This window comes from Numenius arquata, chromosome 13 (genome assembly GCF_964106895.1).
Source record: "Numenius arquata chromosome 13, bNumArq3.hap1.1, whole genome shotgun sequence".
Lineage (NCBI taxonomy): Eukaryota > Metazoa > Chordata > Aves > Charadriiformes > Scolopacidae > Numenius > Numenius arquata.
The window spans coordinates 10939215-10963992 of NC_133588.1; the positions used below are offsets into that span (position 1 = coordinate 10939215).

The 24778-nt window shown below is 51.2% G+C and overlaps 1 protein-coding gene across 1 annotated transcript in view; it reads left to right on the forward strand.

The window, feature by feature from the left end:
- The window catches only part of ANKRD11 (ankyrin repeat domain containing 11), a 160749-nt gene that overhangs the window by 62739 nt on the left and 73232 nt on the right, over positions 1 to 24778 (forward strand). Inside the window, exon 3 of the mRNA XM_074158206.1 lies at positions 23957 to 24044. The gene's annotated coding sequence lies outside the window, so the exon portion shown is untranslated. The remainder of the gene's footprint in view (positions 1 to 23956; positions 24045 to 24778) is intronic.

Genomic DNA, 24778 nt, shown 5'->3' on the forward strand with positions numbered 1-24778 from the left:
TGTGAAAAACAACCCAGGAACTTGTCAACTGCTCAATGTCCCTCTGAGGAGCTTTTAGATGCTTTGACACTGATGGGACTCTTCAGCCTTTACGGTATCGAGTGAACACAGGGACTGGGTGGGTGGCGACCGATGTCCAACATCTTGGGCATCATCTCTTTGCACAGGGTAAAAATAGCTCTGCAGCCTGTGTGAGCGTGCAATAGCACTATCAGAGCCCGCAGGGTGGGCCAGGCTCAGTTTTGTGTCAGAGGCCGTAGTTTGAATGCCAAAAAAAAAAAAAAAAAAGAGAAAACTGTTTTACCACCCCCAAAGAGGTGACAATGGTCATTTTCTACCTCTTTGGTTTTGGCTCAGCGTGTTGCACGGGGAGCGATGGAGGGTGAGGAGCTGCTCCCAGTGGTGACTGTGATGGCTTAAGTCTAACGTGTGTTGTCAAGTGACTGCCTGCGTAGCCTGGTGATTGAAAAATCCCCGAACCTGCCCCGTGCTCAGGCCTCTGCAGAGCTGAGCTTCAAGGGACCTGCTGCTTCTAGCGTGGGGCTGGAGGCAGGAGCCCCCCGGGCCACAGAAACTGCGGCTCTTCCGCTCCTGCCGTGGAAGGCGGGCGGCCTCTTCTAGTCAGAGGAAGTTTCGGGCTGACTACGTTGCTATTTTATTAGTAATGCGTGTGGTACTTTTTAGAATTGGGATTATTGTGTGTAATGCACAGCCCGACGTGTACGTTTTTAGAGAAGGTGGTGTCAGGCGGGGGGTGGGATATGGATCTGCTCTGTGGTGGGATCCGCGCGGAGGAGGCTGAGAGGGGCTCTCGGTTGTATGTGGCTTTCTTGATCCGGGCTAGAGGAAGGGAAGGAGGGAAAAGAAAAGGCTCGGTTTGCTGCTTGCTTGTTTTGCTCTTTGCAGCAGACTTTTGTTTCCTGGGCGTGCGGGCAGAGGCGGGTCTGCAAGGACCCCACTGCTGGGACTGTGTCGGGGAGTTTCTCAAACACCGGGATGCTCGAGGGAGAAGCCACGCGTCCTTGTGCTCAGCGACAGTCAGGGTGTGGGCTAGGAAAAGGCTTCTGACCTGGGTGTTATCCCGGACGGCAGCGCGGGCAAGCACGTGGCATACCCTGGCTGTGGAGGCAGCGGTGGGGGGCTGAGCACAGAGGGGGTGTCCACGGGTGGTTCTCTGGGTGGCACGGCACGGGGGGGGGGGGGGAGAGGGCTGGAGGGAGAGAGGATGTAGCAAACACAGCATTGGGAAAGATGAAAAAACGAGTGGGTGGCAATGAGAAGGAAGAGGAGGAGACAGCCCAGACGATGAAGGAAAACAGGATCTTCTGTAAGAGATGGGAATACTGGAAGGAAGCCAGGAAGGAAGCCTGAGAAAATGGAGAGAGCACGAGGAAGGCCAGCGTTGCTCTGATAATTCCAGCAGGTATTCCTGGCATGCAGCTCCCAGGAACTGCAAAGTGTTTGAAAGCCCGGCGAAAACTGGTGGCGCGCACTGAACAATTTGAATATGTTTATTTGAGTTAAACTTTTATTATCTTGATGATGTTATTTTCTCAAGCGGGATTTGGTGCGTGCTGTTGACCTGCCCAGGGAGGAGGGAGCCGACCTCGGGAAGGGCTTAGGGTGCAGGCAGTTGTCGTTGTGGCCCAGAGAGGCGAGCACCTATTTAGGCTGCTCTGTGCTAAGTGATTTAATGGATTTTTCTGTGGATTCTGATGGGGAAGCCTCCCTGCCAAAAGGAAAAAACATTAAAAAAATAATTTAAAATAGCATTTTGGGGGTTGGTGCTTCTCCGTGTGGGCAAAAGAGCCCGGTGCTCTGCGAATGGCACCTGAATTCCCCCCTGGTCCGGCAGCGGCGGGTGCCGGTCTCCCTCCTCGTTCCCGAGAGCCGCCCGGATCCCTCCGTCCCGGCTGAGCGCGGTGAGCCGTGCTGGGGTGTGTGTGTGGGGGGGAGAGAACCGGCTCCGGCACCGCAACCCATTGGTTCATAAAAATAGCTCTGCTGCTGGCGTCAGTGCCAGGCCTCGCATCTGGCTTCCCCGAGCGGCTCCAGCTCGCCGCCCGCCCTCCAGACAGGGTCTGCTGGAGGACACATGGTGCATTACGGCTGCAGCGTCGGCCTCTCCTCTTTTTCCTCCAGCGTCGTGACAGCCCTTGCCGTGACAGCCCTGCCGGCTGCAGCCTCCTCCGGCTTTGGGAAATGCCTTTTGTGCTGGTGGCTTTCCGCAAAGCGCGGTTTCACGAGAGAATCGCTGCCGCTCGGTAGCCCCCGTCTTAATAAAACCGTGGAAGCAATCTCTCGCGTTAAGCCGAGGGCGTCCCTGTGAAGGCCGTACCCTGCAGCTTGGGGGTTTTGTTCCGAGCTTTTTTGGGCGTTGAGGGAGAAAGCGAACACCTGAATGAGTGTGCAAACCCTGTCTTGCTCCCCTATTGCGCAGTTTTTGACTTGAGTAGGTGTTTAAAAACAGTTTTTGGGAAGACGGCTGTTTCCAGTGTCGTGATTTCTTTTTTTAGTCTTGCTTTTTTCAGCGTTTAAGCTACTGAAAACAAGGAGATACCTAATGAAGGCAGCAACGCTCTCTTTGTAGGCACAGAAGGAAAACGAAGCAGCAGCCTTGCAAAATCGCCTTGAAAATTTAGTGGTGCGCTTGCATCTGCTCCCCTGCGTGACTGGTAGTGAACACTGAACATTTTACAGCCTTTCCTAAAAAATGAAGTTACTGGGGCTCCGAGGGGTGTTGCAGAGCTGTTAAATAAGGCAGGCTCAGCAGGAGCGCTCCTGGTGAGGCACGGCCCCTCCGTTCCCAGCCAGGGCCACCGCTGCTCCCTGCCCCAAACCCAGACTATAACCGCCTTTCCCATCTGATCAGGGATTCAGCCGGTGTCTCACACGTGCCAGGAAAAGTAATTTACACAAAAAAAAAAAAAAAAAAAGGCAAAAAAGCCATGGATGTTTTCTGCTTTGATGTCGGCCTGCCATCAGCACTGGCTCACCGATGGGAGCTTGCTCTGCGCAGCGCTGACACTCCGCAGAGGATTTCTCTTCCCCTGCCACGGGTGAGCCCGGACGGCTGCCTGCGACCCAGCAGATGTTTCTTCCATTGGAAGCCCCTAATTCCTAATCCTTCTCATGAGAAACGTCTCGAGTGGAGCTTCAGGATCCGGTGAGCCCAGGCACGCTCCTCCTCGCCCTGTCCCCAGACCTCCTGAGCACGGCAGCTCCGGGGGCATCCATCCCCCTGGCACAGGGAGAGCCGGAGCGCCGTGCCCAGCCCCACGGCCCATCTGATGCCACTCAACGCCTTGATGCTTTAGGTAGACTTCATCCAACGGCCCCAGCTCTTTTTCCATCTCACTGTGTGGAGTTCCGAGTTGGTGAAATTTTTAGTTTTAGAAACTAGGAACTAGCTTAGTAGATGTGTGAGTTTCCTGGCAGGCAGAGGGTGATACAAACCTACCCTGTTCCCAAAATTAAGGCTGAGGAGGCTTGCAGGTGTCTAAGGAGGAGGGAAACAAAACCATCCCAGGCATCTGAGCCCAGCACACCGTGTGTTTTGGGCCACCAGTGGACCTTGAAACCTGGCAGCAAACCTCCCTGCTGTAATCCGGGAATTTTCCTCACTTCTGTTTAAAGTAGAAGATACATTGAAACATTTTTGTTGTAGTAACCGGAAAAATATTTTCAAGTTATCAACAGTTTTGTTTTGAAATCACTGGTGTGAAGTGTGTAGTTTTTTTTTTTTTCGAGGAATTCAAAACAATCAGCAACGTACCTTATGTGGTTACTGCTCCGCTGGGAATTTCATGGCCTTAACATATATCCGTGGTGTGCGTTCACGGGCTTTGACTCGGGAGTGCTAGCCTGTTGTTTCCAAAATCTGCTTGTTCAAGTGCCGTCATCATATTTTTATAATTAAAAACCGTTGAAAATATTTACTCAGTAGAGAATAAACGAGACTGTCTAGCGAAGGTGTAACTGGGGAGTCTTCAGAGGCGCAGACGGGCGGAAGGAGGAGTGAGGAGGAGTAAGAGGTACACACCGCTCCGGACACCTGCAGGTTTTGAATCTCATCCTTTCGTGCTTTTCACTTGAAGGCTGCGTGTTAACCGAGCGCTGCCGTGATCCCGTAAGGTGGATTTAACTTTTCTGGATGCTGGTGAGGCCAGGAGTTTGGGTATCTGTTGGGTGGCGTTTGTTAAGGGGGGGGGGTGTTCCATGCCTCTCTGCGTGTTGGCACGGGGCACTCGTGCGCTTAAACGTGTGGTGTTGGAGGAGGGACAGAACTACTTTCCCCCTTTTCTTTAAGAATTTAAATCAAATACTGCTGTTACGTGAGCAAAGTCCAAACTGTTCATTCATTAGTCTAATGTTTGTTCTTTCCTGCGTCTTCAGCTCTAGACTCTTGCGGACAAGAGCAGGGGCAAGAAAACCAGCTGCTGGTAGCACGTCGATGGGTTTTTTTCAGTTTTTTAAGACTGCTTTTTCTTAACTGAGAAAATTTGGCAAATAGTTGATCTATAGAGCTATGTCATGCTCGGCTCTGATATTTTTTTGAAGCACTTAAGTTATGTGATTTTTGCTTGAATTCCTCCCTGCCCCTTCGCTAAAGGAGGCCCAAGTAGCCAAGCCTGGGCCAGGCGGCTCTGGCTTCTGCCTGGGGATCTTCTAGGCACCCTCATTTCCCAATGCCCGTGTTCTTTAAAGTAGGCTGTCTCCAGCTGCAGTGTTTGCAGTAGATTTTTTTTTTTTTTAAAGGAGATTTTATTCCATGAAAAGAAAAGCTCTTTGCTTAAAATTGTGGTCTTTTACTGGTTTTGTATTGCCTTAAATTATTTAAGTTATAGGCATGGTAAGGAAATAAAGTTGTTTGTTTGAGGGCTGTGATCTACAGAGGGTTAATCTCTCTTCCCTCTGAGGAAGCTCTGTGCATCATGTAAAGCATTATCTTTCATTTCAGTCATTGATTAACAGCTCCCAAACCTACTCTATAGCTTGCAAATCTTGAATTTTGAATAACAGAGATTATAGCTTGTAGTCAGAGCAGCATAATTTAGCCTCAACTATTTTATGCTTTCTTTGTTTGGTCAGTCAGCTTGAAAATTTACCTGTGATGAAAAAAATAATTGTACCCTTTGCATGAGCTGAGGTTTAATTTATTTTAATTCACTGTTAAGCATGCAGAAGTCGTTCTTGCAGCAGGGAGTTGGCGGGGGGCAGTTGCCCGGCTCCTTTGGCTGCCCGTGTGTAGTGGTTGGGTTCCCAGGGTACTCGTGGGCGCTAAGGTGCTGCTCTTCTCCCAGAGATTAGTCTTTTTATTTCTGCTCAAGTCTGATGCTTATGACTTTTTTGAGATGTAGACCTTTCAGGCTTGTCCTGGCCTTTTCCTTTCCACGGTTTAATGTGTTCTGCTGCCCAGGTGGGGTTGGGCATCCCGGCTGGCGGAGGTGGCTGCTGCTGACTAACACAGCTCATGAATTAGTGACGTTTTTAGTGTGTTTTGCTTCTTCCCTCGGCAGCCCGGGTGGGCGCTTCACCCCAGGCGAGTGCCAGGCTCTCAGCCCTGCCACCTCTTGCCCATGGTGAGAGGCAGAGCCGGGGCTCGGGGTGCTCCGGATACTCGGGGTGCCCCCAGGACCGGCTCTGCCCCTTGTACTGCTGTGGTGGGGTGTCATTCTGGGTGGTAAGGAAACGCTGAGCAGACCAGAGAACTAAAATCTTAATCTCCACAGCTCATGGTATTTTGCTTTTTATCTCCCATCCTGCTTCTTAATTTATAGATAGTATTACCCAGCCCAGGGTCATCTTTGGGGGATGCTGCCCCTGGGGAGTCCTGTGACAGAGACTGGCTTTGAGATGCCTGGCCTTGGGGCAGGCAGGGGAGTGAGGATGGGGACAGGAGCTGGGTGGTTGTACTTTGTCACTTGCTGTAAATTGCCCGGCTTGAAGAGTTTCAATATTTAAACTTGAAAGAGCATGTGTTAATTGAAGTAATGCTTTGGAGTTAAAGGGGCTCAGATGGGAAAGCAGCTCTTTGGTGCACATTCCTCTTCAGTGTTGAGGGAAAGGACCCTTGTATGGAAAACCCAACCCAATGTGCTGGTTCTCAGGGACTTTCAGGAGCTGGTTGAAGCTTTAACCTCTCCTGGCAGCAGCAGAAGCTTTACAACTGGACTCCAGAATAATTTCTTCTAGAAACTGTGGGCTGTTGGGAGGAACGGTTGTCTGTTTTTCTGTTGTTGTTGATTTTTTTTTAAAGTGATCATATTCCTGTGCTCCTGATCCTGTTTTTATGCATTTAACGTGCCATCAGCTTTTTATAATTGCTTCCAACTGAAAATAAACAGCAAGCGCTTTGGTGGAGGTAAAATACTATTTTATTTCAGTAGGAGATTGGTAAACAACACAATTCAGCTTCAAAGCCTTTTCAGCTAAAACGCATTGTTCGTCCTTTGAGCCGTTCTGCCTCGCACCCTAATAAAAGTGGAAATCAGGCGTTGGGGGATGGGGCCGCAGCAGAAAACACAAGCTGAGAAGTGGAGATCAAAAGGACAAACAGAAGCAGAAGGCAGCGAAGGGGAGGCACAAAGAGTCACAGCTGAGCGTGCAAAGCCCGAGAGTGATGGAGGAGAGAAAACAGCTATTAGAAAAGGCGAAGGAACAATGGGGTGAACGTAGCACGTTTTTAGCTTTCATTTGGGTTTAACAAAGCCGCCTCCCACCAGCGTAACTCCATGGAAGCGGTGGCCTTAATTCATCTTGAAAGTTGTTGGCTTGCTGCTCGCCAGGGCGCTGGCTGGAAACACGCTCCGGCGCAGAAGCTGCCCCTCGCCGAATACATGAATCTCTAAGCGGAGGGACCCGTCCGAGGGCTGTGATTGTTTTCTCCCAGTTTGTACCTTGGCAAAACGTTTCCCTGGTTTGAGTGGCTTGGGGTTGGTGGGAGTCGGGAGCGGAGGGGAGTGTGGGAAAGATGAGCCGACAGCGACTCTTTTCACTTGAGTTGTGACTTGCGAGGCCCGAGCGGGCTCCCCATCACTAACAGCTTCTCCAGCTGATTAAACCAGCCAAAACCTGGCAGCCCGCGCTCAAACCCAGCTTTGTTAGCAAAGCCTCAAGGCTTTCAGGGCAAGTATTTATTGTAACAAATAATTTATACGGGATTGAGAATGAGGAATATTATTTTTGGAGAGCCGGCGGTAAGTGTTGCTTAGGCTAGCACCAGGCGAGCGGGCTGGCCCACGGGGTGGCCCCCCGGGCCGGCTGCGCCCCGGCACGGCGTGCCCCCGGCATCTGCGGCGCGCAGGCTCGGTCTTGCCTTCCCCAGCTTAGTGATGGAAGCTGCTTATTCCTTCTCCCCATCTGCCCGGCCCCACTCAGATCTGTGCGTTTGTGGGGGCTGATCTATCCCAACCCCTGTTCCTGGGGTGCTGGGGGGGCACGGGGAGTCCCCAGGAAAGGAGCAGGGTTTATCTGGCAGATGGGAAGGTGACGACTCAGCCTCCACCAGTTTATCTGCAGTGGCTGCAGCTGGGCTGGGGTTGGGGAGGTTTTCATTCTCTGTCTGCAGACGGGATGAGGGCTGCGCTGCTGGGGAGGCTGCTGCCAGGCGTTCTCAGGCTGGCAAAGCCTTCCCTTCGGCCGTAGGAGTTTCTAGAGCTGGGTTTGATTGCGAAAATAATAGCTGGGCAGGTCAATGCAGTTGTATCCTGCTCCTCCCTTACAGCCCCTGTTTGCTTTCCTTTGTTTGGGTCTCGTCTTGCTCTGACTTGCCTCCCTCAGCCTCGCTGGATGCGGCTTTGCAGAGCCAACGCTCCTGCCGGAGCCGCTCTCTACCTGGGCGCTTAATTAAAAGGAAGAAAGCCGTATTCCAAAAATACTTGGCTTTCTCATCTGACATCCAGCTCGTTGCGAGGCTTGCTGAGCTGGTGGTTGAGAGAGGAAGCGAACGTAGCATTCAGCTGACATAGCATCTGAATAGCCGTTTGGGGCCCAGGGAGCGATAGTTCAGGAGGGGGGAGGGAAAGTGAAATGGATGCTGAAATCCTGAATCTGCTGCTTAAATTTCCTCTCTCTCCCAGGAGAGGGAGGGGGAGAAGTTCAGCCTTGCGTGTTTGGCTCGGCTCCCTGTTACCTGCTGTCTCCTCCTTAGCTCTGCGCTTGTGGCAGAGATAAAGGATGGGGTTTTTTTTTTTATGGTGCGAGAAAGTACTTTTTCCTTCAGCAACATTTCCTTGTTTGTGGTTGAATCGCATTAAAAAAATAATCCAGCATTATTGAAGAACGAGTGGGCGAATAGCTGCATCAACTACCATGGTAACTTTTAAAGGGCTTCACCCATAACTGTCAGAGCTGGATTTTTAGTGCTATAGTGACTTTTAATGTGGAATAGTTTCCAGGCCATTTAATTATTTTGTCGTCTCATTTAAAAACAAAACAAGGCAAAAAACCCCTCTCTTCTCTGAACTACCTTTTTGTTGATGTTCTCCTTTTTGACCTGAATCCATATGTGCCGTGGGGCCTCGTGTCAAGTACCTTCCTTGTGCTCGTGTCTAAGGAGTATACGTGCTGCCACGTTCCGCGTGCCAGGCAGAGGATCCTGCTTCTGGACTTGTGGGAAGGGAGCTCAGTGATGGGTCTCCAGTCCAGTGGGTGGTTGGGGGACCTTTCTGGGGACCTATCCCACTGCAGGAGGGCTCCTGTCCTCCCAGTAACACAGGGGGATGTTTGCTTTGGGACACCTGCATGGCCTTGGCCCTGTGTTTTTCTGATGGGAGATATCTCCTCCCACTTAACTGTGGCAGCATCCCATGGCGTTGGGAGCCTGGGTGTGCCTGGTCACCCAGGAAGAATTTGGCAGCAACCAGACTCCACGTGCCATCCCTGCTTTCATCTCCTGCCCCCACGGGTGAGCACAGCCACAGAGGTGGGTCTGCGGGAGCGTTCTTGAAGCACATCTGGATGTGTGATGGCTGTGAGGCCACCACCAGGCTGCCCTGGCACGTGAAGGTCACCGTGCAAACCATACTCTGCTCAGCTGTCCTTATTTCTGTTGCTTTATACCATGCCAGCAGGGAGAAAATAACAGGAATAAGGGCATTTGGTGCTCAGACATCGCTGATGGGGTGGCTTTATGGGAACCTTCCATGAATGGACTTGGCATGACAGGTCCCTGGGCCTTGAGCTCAAGCTGGCGTTGTGTCCCTGGGTGTGATGGGGTGCTCTTAGAGCTTTGTGTTCGGTTATTTCAGAGTGTTTTGTGGCGTTGGGTTCGAGGCGGGATCGGCTGTAATTGCACTTGTAACCTTCCGTGTGAGGAAGACCTGGTTTCTGGTCATGTCCCTGACAGCTTCCTCTGCAGCACCACCCATCTTAGCTTTGCTCAGCATCCCAACAGAGTTTAAAATGGTTTCATTCTGAATAATTTATCTCCCAGAGAGAGAGAGAGAGCTGGTGGAGAGAAGCGGGGAGCCGGTGGCGAGGGGACTGCTGCAGCACGGGCTGGGGATATGGTCCTGCTGCCCGCAGTGGGCTCACCCCCCGGAGCAGCATCCCGTCCATCTCAGCCCCATGGCCTCGCCGGCCTTTGTTGCTCCCGGCATTTTCTGCCAAACAAAAGCTCCGGGTCCCGGGCAGAGGCTCCCGTGGGAGCCCTCCCGCCTCCTGACCCCCCTGCCCTGCCCTCCCACCGGCTCCGGCACCTCTTTGTTTCCCTGCAGGCCCTTCCACGGTGCTCCCCCTCGCCCCATCCTCCTGCAAGCGGGTGCCACGGGCCATGGTGGCCGAGCGGCAACGTGGCCGGCTCACTGGGGCAGGAGGCTTTTTTAGTAAAAGAGTTCCAAAATGGAGGCGTCTCTGCCTGCTCCCCATCGTACGGCGTGGGTCTGCGCTGCCCTACTTCTGGCCGGGATCAGACAGCCCTTTCTGAAGCCGTACAAAGAGGTTTGAATGCATTAGTTTACATGGAATTAATCTCCAGATTCCAAACATGCTTTCAAGCTGGTTTGGCCTTATTTTCCTGCGAAAGGAGGCCAACTCGGCGTTGTAGGCAGTGACTGTTGTAAGTGAGAGTTGAGCTGGAGCGGTGAGAGACTAGCACAGGCACCATATTCAGCCCATTAAAAGGAATTTTTGGCTCACGGACAAAACAAATTGAAAAATCTCATTCTTTGTGTACCACATCAGCAGTGACGGAAAAAACAGAGGAAGGTTGCAGGGTGATCCTTCTAGTAATGCCGTGCCTTTCATAAGGGATTTAAGACCAAATTTTTGATGGGAAAATAATAAAGTATTAAAATGTGCCACAAATGATGGTATAGAAAATCGGGGGTGAGGGAAGAACTGGAAAAATGTCATCGTTGGAGGTCAGGAGAAGTTGGTACACTGAATTAAGGTGAGGTGCTCCCCGCAACAGGTTGGTCCGAAATTCCCGCTGCTCCTTTGCCTTCCACCGGAGCGATGCCATCCGGGGAGGCAGCGAGGAGTTCGAGCGCTCCCGTTGTTTTTTTGGATGGCCTGTCATCCCTCCGAAAGGAACAGTTGCGTGGGGGTGGGGAGCGTCGTATTCAAAAGTGGGTGAAATGGAAATGAGCCAAAATTCTGCAAATTTATAAGGAACAGCAAACACTGATTTCTTTGAGAAAAGGTCGGTGCGTTTACTTGTAAGCACAGCCCTGGTAGGAGTGTGCGAAGAAATGGAAACTGTGCTCCAGTATGCAGGTTTTTTTCATAATTTAGCCAGGCAAAGGTACACAAAGATGCTTGTTTTGGGCGATGGTGGAACATTTCTGTAATAATTTCAGCAAATTTTGGTTCACATAGAGCATCTGTAAGAGTAGCACAGCCACAGCTTCACGTAATACGTTCTATTTGTTGAAAAAAAATCACTTTCCCTTGAATTTGTAAGTGGTTTAACCCAGAAAAATCTATGCTGCATTTATTTTTCCTCCCTGTTGAGTACCCTACGTCTGCCAGGTCCTCGCTTCTTGTCTCATGGAGGCATTTCTGTCCCAGCGATACCAGTCCCGGTTGCAGATGATGTGGAAGCCCATGCTGGACTGCGAGGGGCAGAGCAGGGAAGCACACTCATCTCAGCGTGGGGGAAATAATTAGAAAAGGAACTGAGATTGTTCTCAGAAGGAAAGGGCTGAAATGAACGCGGGAATACCCCTGCAGGGTCTTCACAGGGCACCTGGTAGCCCGCTGTATAGCTAATAACTCATATTAGGAAGACTTCATTTTGGTCTGACAATTTTTTCGCCCTGTTGACATTGAACATGTAGAAGCACGTAGTGTTTGAAACACAATATGCAAAACACTATATTAGTAACCGACTACATAACATTCCTGTGTTACAGCTCGGCTGCCTACAGCGGGCTGATTTTATAAGCTCCTCATATGAGCTGGCAAAGGGAGGACGTGGAAGTGATGAGCTGGAGTCACAAGAGAGCACAAACCATTGCCTTTTAACCCTTTACACAGCACTGGGGCTTCCAGTGGCCACCGGAGCCGGTGGGTGTTTGCTCTTTGCAAAGGCAGGGAGATACCAGCCCTTCTGCAGCTTCAGCTGGCGTCGTGTCTCTGGAACCGGGACGGAGTGGTGGTGTAGCGGCGCTAACGTTGTTGGTGTGGTACGGCTGTACCTCTCGGAGGCGGGCGGTCGTAAGAGAAGCGAGGGTTCGGGCACGTGAATTTGCCACGAGGTACAGGGAGGTATCAGCTGGTGAGCATTTGGCTGATTACCTGTGGGCAAGCAGAAACCGGATTTATCTTCAGCAGATAAGCAATAGCAAGAAAACACGATGGTGTGCTTTACTGCATACAGGAGTCTGTTTTTTCTGTAAACAAGTTCTTTTGCAAAAAAATGTCTGCTTTCGGACAACTGACAAGGAAACTGAGAAGCCAGGTAGTGTGAAAACGTTTGGCTAGAATACAGGGTTCTTAGTTGGCCACCCTGGCGTGTAAAGGAGACGCTGCAACAAATTGCTCTGCCCCTTTAAAATGAGTTAAAAAAATACATTCAGATCAACAGCGATGCTGGACTAGCGCGCAGCCCGCCGCTTGCTACAAAGATATGAAGAAAAAACTACCAAAATAGAAAATTTCATCATTGCTCACGGGGTGGCAAGAGCTGAGCGCAGCACGTTGCTGAGAGCGATTGCAATAGTGGAACAGGAAGTCTCCTCCCCCTCCCCGGGCTCCGTGCAGAGCCCTGATCAAAAGGATGTAAAGCTTGTTTACAAGATGTATGCAAAATATATTTGGGAAGAAATAGAAGGACTTTACAGACCGGGATGCACAGAGAAGACGTGATGTCACATTGGGGTAGGTTGCAGTCTGAGGCTTACGGAGCATGTGACCCAAAGTCATCTTAACATTGAGGAGCAAACCAAGAAGGTGCCTTTCTCCGTAGGATTGCATCCGGTGAGCTGCTCGAAATACACACCAAGAGAGCTTCCTGCTCATGAAAGCCAGTTGTCATCAAATCTTAATAGTACTCCGAGAGAAGCTTGGTGGCCGCAGCTCCGGGACCCGGTGGTGCTGCCATCCTTGGGGTGGTTTGCCTTGGGCTGAGTGTTTCGAGCAGTGCTCCTGGTGCCTAAAGGTGGGAAGGAAAGCGTTTGGCATTTGGAAGATGCATGGTGTTTGTGAAGCCGCTTCGGAGTCTGGAGCGAAATGGCAAAGGTGTCGCTAGACTGATGATGGATCAGTGATAGACTCGCTTACGTTCGTGCGTGTAGAAACAGGTCACTTCTGCAGTGATGATAAAGTCGTGTTGTGCAGCCTTCAGCCTCGCTCACCTTCCTCTGCTTCTGCGAGGGGAGGCACTTTCTTACCTCACAGGGAGTCTTAAGGCTTAATCCATTGTTTGTAAAGCTCTTTAAGATTCTTGTTTGGGAGCACTAGAATCTGGAGGATTAAAAACAATTTATTTTTGTGTATCTTGTATAATGTGCATCTCAAAGACTTTCCAAAGGAGGAGGAATTGGGAGCCAGAGGGAGGTGGCAGGTCTGTAAGGTAAACACGGGGCAGGAAATGACTTGGAAGAACAAAGAGGGTAAAAAGCAAAAGGCTGGTTCCCCGTTGTGGAGTCTGGGCTGCGAGGAGGGCAAGTTTCCAGCCCTGGAGGAAAGGGCTGGAGGTAGTAGAGCCGTCTTCCTCTTAATCCCATTTAGAGACCCATCTGGTCAGCGCTGCTGCCTCGTCGCGCAGGGCAGAATGCAGATTTTCCCTCTGCTGTGTTTGTGCCCTTTGATGGGACGTATTGGGAAGCAGGAATCATGCTTGTTCTTGCCTGGTCTGTTTTGTCAGCTCCAAACTACCAACTCAGCTCACAAGAATTACTGTCAGTGATCTGGACAAGGTTGAATTTTAAAAACCAGATCTAGAATGGTCAATGAACACTTCCCCTCTCGCCATGCTGTCTGCAGGCGCATCTGGTACTTGCCCTGGTTTCTGCCTGCACGTCCCTGCCCTGCCATGGACCTGCCGGGGACATCAGTGAAGGTGCCTCCTCCTGGGGGAACCTGGCTGCCCCTTGTGGGGGGAGACCTTCACCGTGAGGGTCCTCACCCATAACAGAAAATTGTTGCTGGAAGCATGTGTCCATCAGGGCATCCCTCTTGGCCGCTGCCTCCTCTGAAGAGGCCGTGTGTGTGCGCAGACATCAGTGCTCCTGCCCTCGGAGAGGGCTTTGCCACCTTCCCTACCCTCACCCCCTATCTTCACGTCCCTGGTGTAGTGCTGGTCCTGTCATCCTCCAGGACAGCTGCCACAGCTTCTCTTCATCTCCAGAGCCTCCTTGCCAGGTCTAAAGTGTTGTAGAAGAGGTGACCCGATGCCTTGGACACAGGCGGTGCCTTGGGCTCCCGTGGGGAAGCAGAAACTGGTGATTAAATGCTTTCCCCAGGTGCAGGCCTGAGCGTTTTGTGTAGGTGTGTTGTCATCATGTGACTCTTGGCATTTTAAACACAATGTTTTCCCACGTGAATTTGTTTGGGGTCACAGAATGTGTGTGTTTCTGTTGTTCTTGGTTGTAATTGACCATAAGATGGGGCTGGACTTAAAGACTGCACCGCTTGGGATTTCTGGTTTGGGTTCTCACAAAAGATATCTTAAATACTGGTGATGTTACAAGCAAACATCAAGGCAGTGGTTTCCAAATGATGTCCAAGCACGCTCGAGACCCTCAGCATTTGTTATTTGAGCCCTATAATTTTACATAAATAGGAGAGCTGGGCAGAAGTGCCCGTCGGCTGTTATTTGCTGTTACTCCCGTGCAGGGGAGACTCGCGTTGGGCTGGCGATGGCTGAGGCTGTTGTGAATGTTGACGAGTAGGTGTAGGTGTGGTACAGGGAAACTCTTGAGGCGTGGGTGTGCTGGAGCCAGGGAGGATGAGCGGCCGGTGCCAAGGGCTGGGTAAGGCCAGCGACAGGCACTGCTCACCTGGAAACGGTCGGGATACAATAGAAGGGATGCTCTGGGTCCCTGGGCCACTGCTGTTTTCCTTGGCCTGGTGCCATAAGGTTGGGTTTATCCTAAAACCAGTAATATTTCTTGTTCGCCAGTACCCCTGGGGTCAGAGTGCTCCCTGTGTTACGGGAGCCGTTGAAGATTATTTGGGTAATAGGTGGGACCAACCCACAGACTGGCTTTGCAATAGCATAGCTAATGAGATTAACGTAGTATTCACTTAGAAAAGAAGGGGCTGGTTGGTTGAATGGGACTCAGAAGACTCATTTCATGCGTTAGGAGTTGGAAACAAGCTCTTTAGCTTAGCAAGGAGAAAGTTGAGAGCATCTGGTGGGTTGGAAGCCCATCCGTTATTGACTGGCAGAGCCGGGGCAGGGTGCTGGGGAGTAGATTCCCCTTCTAAACATCTGCTGCCCTCAGGTTTTGGGCCGACCTTGCCTGACACCCATCCTGCTTGCTTTGTTCTGGGAAGTTTTTTAAAAAAATAGAGAAAAAGTCTCTGCCTGCTGGAAGTTGAAGCTAAAGAAATCAAACTGAAAAATAAAGCACCAGGTTTATTAGGAAGGTTGCTCCTATGAGAACAGCTTAGCTTGCGGCTGTAGCAGACCTTGCATCCCTTAAATATCGGGGTATTACACTTTCCTTTAAATAGTCTCTTGGTTTTAAAATATCTGCTGTAGTTGGTCCATATCTGTAGAAAATGGAAGGAGAATTAACTCAGGGAAGTTCTTTCACCTGTTGGGCTGTTTGCTGAGATGACTGCAGCAAGTCCTTTTGGCTTCGAAAACAATTTTATTAACTGCAACTATTTTCCTTTTTTTGCTCTTTGTTTTTATCTCCCTTATGTCTGCGACTGTCTTGCCTGTTCCACTAATTACTTCTTAAAAACCAGTTGCTTCTCGAGGGGCACTCCAATTTACCTATTACTGATAGAGCTGTGCTAAATACCTGCAATTCCGGGTATCTTTGCTTTACTCCCCCGTGATCTGGTAAATCCGTGCTGGTTTCCCTGCTTCCTCCTGGTTCTGTGCAACCTCAGTTGAAAGTTATTTGATGGGGACTTCAAGTGCCGTTTGAGCTCTAGAAGTAACATTTCCCTCAGAATATATTTTTTCCCTTTGTTCTGCTTGATCTTGCGACTATTAAGTAGTTTTAAATAAAGATTATTTTTAGGCTCTTGCACCCTCTGCAATGAAACATGGTAACTTTGAACAGGGACTCAATTTTTCTCTAGCACAGTAGGGAAATAATTCCAAACTTAACATAAAGTTTCTCTTCCCGGTGACCTCGTTCGCTGTTGTGTGTCCCCATGTCCCCAAACCATTGCACCGAATTGTCGTAAAGCAGACGGCAGATTGTGCACGTTACAGAAACCCAGTGCACACAGAGCAGAGGGGAATGAGAGCAGGTTTCCTCAAATCCCTGGAGGAGTGGGAGTTGAGCATTTCAGGAGAATTTTTAATTCCTCGGGGTTAATCCGTGGCACGTGAAGAGCCGCGCCTGAGCTCTGCCTTTGGAGCAGGGTTTGGATGAAACTCCACGGCTGACACCGGGAGCTGCTGGCAGAGATTGGAGTTTTTTACTTGTGTTCAGATTTAACCTCAGCTGATGCAAAGCTGTGATGCAAAGCTGCTCTGCACGCATTACAGTGGGAAGATTCGCTGGGGTTGCTATAGCGAGAGGCTGGAGATGACTTCAGGAGTTTAAATTAGGGCTCGCGCGCTGGTAAACAAGGGCTCTGCCTGTAGCAGCGGCTGCTGCGGGGCTGGGAGATGTTTGTGTGGGACGGGGCCGGAGGAGGCTGCGGGTGCTGGCCCAGGGCTGTCAGACCGAGCGTGCCAGCCCCGTGCCCAGGTGCCAGGGGCTCGCCCTCCTCGGGGTGGGGTGATGCGCTGTGTTTAAGGAGAAAGAGAAGATTCTGGTCGCGTCAAGAAATCAGCTGCTGATTTTTCGTGAGCGAGCAACAGCCAGTTATTTGCGGTGGCTGAACCTCCTCCTCGGCTGGGGCACGCAGGGTCGGTGCCCTCCTGCTGTAGCCCTCCTGTAGCCAAACCAACAGGCTTGAGATATCACTCCCTGCAATATCCCAGCCACCCTTTTATTGTCCTCTCCTTCTTGACTTCATTACGCCTTGATCTCTGTAACCTCTTTAACATGTGTAAATACTGAAATGAGATTATCTTTAAAGAGCCCTTTATTAAAAATGTACTGACCTTCCTAATCAGAAGAAATGTTCCTGTAGCTGCTTTTCTCCTTTCCTGCATTTCGACAAGTAGCGAGGGCAGAATGGTGAATCATCTCCACAGGACGACAGCTTGGGCTGAAAAGCGGGCAGGTTTCTTCAGACCCCGCACCGAGGTGATGCTCCCCACGCAGCACGTTCCCAGCCCCTGCGACGCTGGCCCCGCTCTGCAGCACGGCAAGGTGGGGAGGGTCCCAGGGACACGTACCTCTTGATAGGTTTGCACTTTAAAGCAACTCTAAACCGCATCAATGTTCAGGTTGGTGGCCCTCAGTGTGGCGAGCGTGGTGCTGAAGACCTGCTCTGCTTGGCTGACTCGTGACCAGAGTTTTTGGGCGAGCAGTTGCAGCCGCAGTCTCTGCGAGCTGTGTCCCTGCAGCCACCGAAGGATTTGTACATGGTGGGCATGGCCGGCTGGTCTCTGGTAAATGAGAAGGCCCTGATGGATATCCTCATCCTTTCCCCTCTCAAACCAGCCCTGGGTCCGAGCAGGTGGCAGAATCACAGAATGACATAGGGTTGGAAGGGACCTCTGGAGATCATCTAGTCCAATCCACCTGCCAGAGCAGGGTCACCCAGAGCAGGTTGCACAAGAATGTGTCTGGGTGGGTTTTGAATGTCTCCAGAGACAGAGACTCCACCACCTCTCTGGGCAGCCAGTTCCAGGGCTCTGCCATCCTCAAAGTGAAGAAGTTCCTCCTCATGTTTAGATGGAACTTCTTATGTTCAGGTTTGTGCCCGTTACCTCTTGTCCTGTCACTGGGCATCACTGAAAAAAGACTGGCCCCTTCCTCTTTCCACGCTTCCTCTAAGTATTTATAGGCATTGATCAGATCCCCCCTCAGCCTTCTCTTCTCCAGAAAAGAAGCTCCAGGTGGAGCTGATACGGGACCTGCACCCCAGTATTGTGCCAGCAGCCCCCTGGTCGGTGAGGCCACTCAACTGTCCCTGCCACAGGGCTTTGTCCCTGCGCACCCCTGGCTCGGGAGGGTGTTGTAGAGCAGGGGGAGGTGAGGTGGAGCTGAGCAGTGGGCATGGTGGGCTGGCTCTGCAAAGCCTTCACCGGGCAGAGGGGACGCACCTGCATGCAGCTCTTAGGCCCTGCACGGGGGACTTCGAGTTCCCTGCAGAGGGAGAGAAGACCTGCCGTAAAGACTGGCACGCGAGGGGCTAAGTGGCACATAGTTTGAAGCCTTCTTTCGGTGCGTGCTTTTAATGAGAGCTTCCCAGTTATTTAAATCTGGCATTTGTTGCGTAGGGGCAGGAAAGCAGACGGTTCCCCGAGGTGGGCAGCCAAGGCTCCGGTGCCACCTGAGGAACAGATGGGTGCTGTACTGGGGGGTGCCATGTCCCTGCGGTCACAGTGCTGCCCGTCCTCGGGTTCTCTGCCCTCAGCATTGGTATCTCTGCTGTCCTGAGTAGCAGAGCCTTCCCTCGGGCCCTGTGGACAGCTGTGCGTGCTTCTGCCTGGGATCCTGGGTTTCCTTAAGGGATTGCTGGAAACTCCCCACATCCGTGTGCTGTTTATCGCTTCGGAGCTGGTCGCTGGATGAGCAGGGTGGTCTTATACTGCTTTGGCATCGGTAATTATTGCTGGAGCTGATGAGCCTTTCCTGGTTCTGGTGGAGCCTTCGGCGTGCGAGGATGATCAGAGAGGGTTTTCCATCCCCCCCCCCCCCCCCTCCTTGTAAAATATATTCCAGCTCCAGTTTGTAATGTGGCGAGAGGGGGAGCGAGAGAAGGGAACAACAGCATTAGCGGATGTAGAAGTAGCTGGAATGAGAAGCTTTTGTGCCATTAATAACAGTCCTGGCTGGCAGCCAAGGCTGGGAGTGTGGGATTAGCCTGAACAATCAAGACTGCAGGATCAAAACAAGGAGGCAGGAACAGCGAGGTCACACTGCTGCCATCTGCGCTGCCGCAGTGGTGGGAGGGAGCGGAAGAGGGGGGCTGCGCTGGAGGAGCCGTGCCGATGGCGCAGGCGGTGGGGCGCCCGCCGCCTCCTCCCCGAAACCGGCCCTGCGCCCCCGCCGCCTCCCCAAAATCAGCCCTGAGCCCCCACCAGTCAGGGTCAGGGCTTCGAGCATCACATCCCGGCCCCCAGTAGCCGCCTTCCCGCCGGCGGAGGAGAGGGCGGCTGCAGCTCTTCGTTTTTTAAGGAAATGGCTTCTGAAAAACAGAAGCGGCTCGTCGGGGCTCGGTCTCCCTGCGCTTCCCGTGCTCCGGACTGAGGGTCTGAACGGCGTTTTATTACGGCTGTGGGTTTGGGATGAGTGTCTTCGTGTGACAGCAGCGATAGCCCGCCCTGGCGTCGGCGTGGCCGCCGTGCCGTTTGTGAACCCATCTGGTGGCCAGGGGGTGGGGAGAGGTCACTGGACGGATTCGGCCGCAGCTTTGCTCTGGGCGAAGGCAGCCTTGCTTTCTGCCGCGAGGCACACGGACCTTTCCAGGGGCTGTGTTTGCTGGTTTACATCACCCTTTTCTAAGGAGTGACTTGAGATTTCTGCTGAAAGATGATTTTCGAAGCAGATGGAGGCAAATCTTGTTCTGTGTCACTCTGGTCTCCATCAGCTTTTGCTGAAATACCTTCCAAGAGTATCAGAAAACAAAATGATTCGCATCGTTTACGTTGCTTCTCCTCTCTTTTTTTTTTTTTTTTCCTCTGACCTAGTAAATCTTACTGTCCTGCAAATGTAAATACAAAAGCTGAAATGCAGTAGAAGCAAAGCAGTGTCCCACAAACAGCCTCCCAGCTCTTGCTAAAAATATCTCTGTGCGGTGCAGTAACTCCCAGGCATTCTTTTGTCTGACTGCTTTTGAATTCCCTAATTGAAGTTGGTTGGAGGGCAGTGCACCAGTTTCCTGAATAGCTCAGATGTTGATTGTGAGTTAAAAAACAAGAGCAAAATTGTTTTTCCCTTTGTGCAGCCACGCTTTTATTTACCTCCCTCCTCCTCCCCCCCCCCCCCGCCCAATTTTTAATCTCTGTGTTTTTACTTGCAATTTTATTTTGTAAGACGACCGCATTAAATACGTCTGCGGAGAAGGGGCCCGGGAGGCAGCGAGCAGTAAGACACAGTTTTCGGTACGTGATGCCACGTGCGTGTTGGAGCCGGAGTGATGCTCCGTCGGAAACGTCCAGCCTGGCGCAGGGATGTGGTGCAAATGGAGCTTAACGTAGTAGGAAGTGTTAATAATGGTTCCTAATTGCCTACTAATAACTAAATCTGTGGAATTTGGCAGCAGTTGGGATATAGTTTTCTCCTGCAATCTGTCCGTTCCCTCCAGAAAGAACAAAGTTGCTTCATTGACGTACAGCAGCGAATCTTAAATTCACCGAAGGTAACCGGGGAAAGTTTTCCAGATCCCGTGTAGCCTCCAGCCCTTAACAGAGCCTGTGAGGGTCCTTCTCCAGGAGAAAACTGCCAGGTCTTGGTCCAGCTCTCCAAGGTTTAACAGAGGAAGAAGAATAAAATCAGGCTGTTTTCCTCCTTTCTGTTGTTGTTTTTTTTTTTTTTATTCATTTGAACATGGAAACAGACAAACCCAGATTTGTTTCAGGTGCCCCTGAAAGGCTGCTGGAAGCTCGGTGTGTATGTGGCTTGCCCAGCTGTCGGGGACTGGTCCCCGGGCTCCGTGGGGACAAGGAGGAAAAGCCTGTGACCGGTAATTTGTGATAAGTCACGGCCGGTCCAAGAGGCTCCCCGGAATATATCTGTTGGGTAAATGTGATAAACCGCGAGTGCTCAGAGCTCCTCTGTGGCCGGTAAACAAACACAAACGTTGCTTTCACTTGAGCCTTAGTAAATTAAAGGTTTGAAATTGTGATGGAGGTTGGCGAGAAGTTGATTTCAGATGCTGATTCAGGAACCGGGATTTATTCGGGCTCTCCATGGTGGGAGACATTTCGTAGCTGCTCAGCAGCAGCAGCAAGAAAAACAAGCACAAATTTTTCTGTCTTGAGGGATAACTGCAGTGAAGCATGCGGGGGGGGAGGGCTGTGCCGCTCGCTGGTACCAAAATACCTCCCCATCCCCCACGCACGTCAACAGGCCCCAAAACTTCCCCAGTACGTGGGGATGGGTGCTGGGTGCTGCACCCACCACCGAGCAGGAGCAGGGACCAGTGACTTTGGCCCCCAGCCTGGGGGGGCTATGTGGCAGGCGGGCTCCTCTGGCGCTTTCCTTGGAAATGGAGCATCCTCATGGTTCGACACACACACAAAAATAAGAGGCTGAAGGGGTGCGAGCTGGGTTTGCTGGCTCTCGCTCTGCCATAGCCCAAAACCAGGAAAACTATGTCTGAAGGAGGCTGGGAGTTATGGGACCTGGCTGACAGCGTCCATCTCGCCTTCCTTGCCCCCCTTTCCACAGGCAGGTGGGCTCGGTCAGTGAGAAACACCCTTATTATCCAAAAACTCCCTTCCTCTCCAAAAAGATGGTGTGGTGGGTGCCAGAGCCTCCTCCCTGGTGGCACTGGGAAGGAGCTGTGCCGGAGCCGGGCTGTCGATGCTGGGTCAGAATCCAGGGTTGCGATCCCATGCCCTTCTTCCTTTTAGCTCCTAGCTTAACATTTAACCTGTTTGTGTTTCTGTACCTCGGGTTGTTTGATGTTACGGTGCTCTGGACTGTAGATGAGCAGCCCCACGGAGGGGTATAGCTTATCTGCTGTGGAGGAATGTGAAGAACTTCATGGGGAGGAAAATGAGATTTTCCTCTTTCCCGGTGGAGGGACACCAAGTCCTGGCAGATGGCATGGTGATGTTTTATATACATGGGCAGCTCTCTGCTTTGTCGGCCTGGACGTTCAGTTTCCACCTGGCCGAAACATTTTCGCTCTGACTGTAAACCTTAGAGGGGAGAGTGCTCAAATGGAAAAGTTGACGCAGCCTTATCTGCGGTGCAGCCTCGGAACGATAGAGGAATCTGAGCCCTGGCTTATGTCAGGCTTGAAGCTTTCCCCTTTCCTTCCAGCAAACTGCATTCCGTTGCCTTGGAGCCGGTCCTTCATCAGGGGCACATCCTTCAAGGAACGTAGTTTGGGTCAAGAATACAGGTCTGGGTTCATTTTAAATATACATCGAGTTCCCCGATGGTGATCTCTGCTACCTCCTTGCAGCAGCCCAGTGTTTTTCGAATGGTCCTCCTCGGAGTGGGGCGGCATCGCCCCCCCCAGCGAACAGCAGCATCGCATCCCTTCGCCAGAAACTTTAGCCCTTGCCTTCAATGTGCAATTATTCTTGCAGGAGACATTCAGGTCATCCCTTCCCCTCGTGCAGTAAGTGACACTTCTACGAATGACTGATGCTTAACATAGTCAAGGGTCACCTTACCCAGCTCTCGGTGGCTAAGGCTTTCATTGCGGCGTGCGTGAACGCTCTTTCAAAGTTCCTGCTGGCTCTGCTGCCGGCGGTTCATTAGCTGGGGCTGGGGGGGGGGGGGAAGCCTGGAACTAAATTTGCCAGCTGTGCCCAGAGCCCATCGCTGGCGCGGTGGAGCCATCCCGTCTGTGCCTGGTGAGGTGGGAACCACCGCTGGAGCTCCCCGTTCCCCTCGCACCGTAACCCTGATAACTGACCCGAAGCGGCGGCCACGGGGTCAGGCTGACATCTGGGCACCGTCCCGGGGAGGGAGGTGGGAACCGGAGCTGGAGGAGGATGGGAAGGGAGGGGGAAGGACAGAGCCAGGAGCTTCTGGAGCTGCGGGGTAAGACATTAAACTGGAGAAGGGGTAGAATATAATGCTCAGTGATTTTTGCAAGCGGCTGGCTGCTTCCACAGGATGTCTGGGGGCTAAGGGCAGTGCTTGTTTTCTAGCAAGACACTACGAATAATCAAAACAACGGTTGCAGTTAATTGCCATATATCCATCATGCCTCGGCTTTCATTTGTCTTAAGGCAGGATGCGTTTGCAGATGAATTTTGAAAATAGCTGAGGATCAAATGTTGTTGTTTGTTCTTTGGCACTGAATATTCTGCTCACTGTTGGTGTTCGGTGATGCAGATCCGCGTGTGCATTCAAAGGCTGTAGCTAATGTTACAATTTCCTTCCTGCTACCAGTTTCTGTTTTCTGTGCTCACACCTTTCTGGAAGCCTCCTTTGGGGCTATGATATTCCCTACATGGTTTTGTATTAAAGGAGCCTTTTTCCGTAAGGGTTGAGAAGAATCTTTTAGCTTTGGGTACATAAAGGAATAATACTCTTTTCACCTGTTAGAAAAAAAACCCAGATGAGCATTTCAGAAGGCTGAGCCTGCGTTGCGTTGAGGAAAAAGCATTTCCTGAAGTGGAGAAGCTTTTGCTGCTGAAGCAGAGAGGTTGAGGGTTGACGGTGTGTTGTCCGAGTCAAAATCCAGTTCCCCAGCTCTCGAGGCCCGAGGGTTCCCCTGATCCCCACTTCCATCCCATACACCCAGCAGGAGGGTTTGGGGAGCGTGGTATGTTCCCAGTCTTGGACTGCAGAGATTGGGGGTGTCCTGCTCCGGAGCCGTGTGGGTTTGGTCCTTGGGACATGGCCTGATCCTTCACACCACGAGTCCCGCTGGGTGGTGTGAGATTGGGGGGAAGGCTACGGTGCCTGTTTCCTCGTGAGATGGCCTGTTCCTGTGCCGAAATTGCCACAAGCCGGCTTCCTTTTCTCTGCAAATGGGGGCTGGTGCTCGTGCACCCTCATAAAGATCTTAATTTGTTCGGATGGGAATTTACTATTTTAAAACGGCTTTGATTATCATACGGAAGAATTGTTTACTGGCTGTACATATGCTTTGCTGTCTCCATCCCGTGCTTTGCTAAGAATAGAAAGCAAAGCATTACTCTGCGCCTCGTACAGCTGCGGCTGTTGAAAAAACTGACTTGCCCAAATGTTTTGTACGTTTGTGGCTGAGTAGGCAAGGGGAGCTGAGGTTCAAAACTGCCACTTCTCTGCTCAAACCGCTAATCAGCATCGCTTCTGGAAGGGCTACAGATAGTGCGCGCAAGCTGATATTTCAGAAATAAACTTTTCATAACCTGCCTTTGTTTTCTGTAAATCCCCAGACTTGCAGGTCTGCACCGTTCTCTCCAGGCGCTCACAAGGCCATTCTCCCCACCATCTTCTCGCCACTCTCTTTAATTGCAAAGGAAGCCTTTTGGAGTAGCCTTTAAAAATCCCTATCACCGTTGCGCTATCTTCATTAAATGAATGGGGCTGTTGTGCATCTGACAGCTGCCATTTTAATGCTGTGGTATTGTATTTCCTTGCAGGAGGCTCAACCTCACGAGGCAGATTAGGACTGAGAAAATCCAGGTTCCATTAGAAACCATTGGAAATGAGTTCCCAAGTTGTTCTAAGGTAAATCAATAATGCATATAATCTCCCTGGCTGGACTTAGTGACCGAACCAACAGTTCATTTAACCACTTTTTTTTTTTTTTTTTTAAAGCACTTTCAAAATCATTCCTGTTGAGACTTACTTCTCATTCTGAATTGCTGGTATGAAACTCTAGGGCAGCGTTTGTTTTCAAGTGCTGGCAAAACTTTGGTAATTTACTCATCCCTGAGCTTAGGAGGAGGAACCGTAGTCACTGCTGCAAGGCAGTCACCACCGAGGGAGCCACTAAATTCCTGCAGGTTTGGGGTGGAGGAAGCTGCTCAGCTTTCTCGTGCCTCTGCTCCCAGATGGGCTTCTCAGACCCCGCCGCTGGGTCCTGCGTCTTCTTGTGGGGCTGTGTGAGCCTAATGCTTGGCGTGTCCCCGTCCCCCCTTGCCGTCTTCCAGTCAATGTGTGTAGCTGGGACCATGCTCCTTGCTGGAGGCAGAAACATATCCCTTCATTTATGAACGTTCCCGAGCGCTCTGTTGTGCCTCCTCTGCTCATTGGCAGATCCATCCTGGAAGGAAACAGGAATTCAGTTACAGAATAATCAAATCGAGACAGATGAATCCTTTTCAGTGTTGCAATAACAGGTTTTGCTAATTTTTAATTTATTTGAAATTAGCTTTAATAAGCAAATTGCCCTTTCTCAGAGCAAATACTCCAAACTCATGAATCTTTCAAGCTAAATATGATAAAGGACCACTGATTTT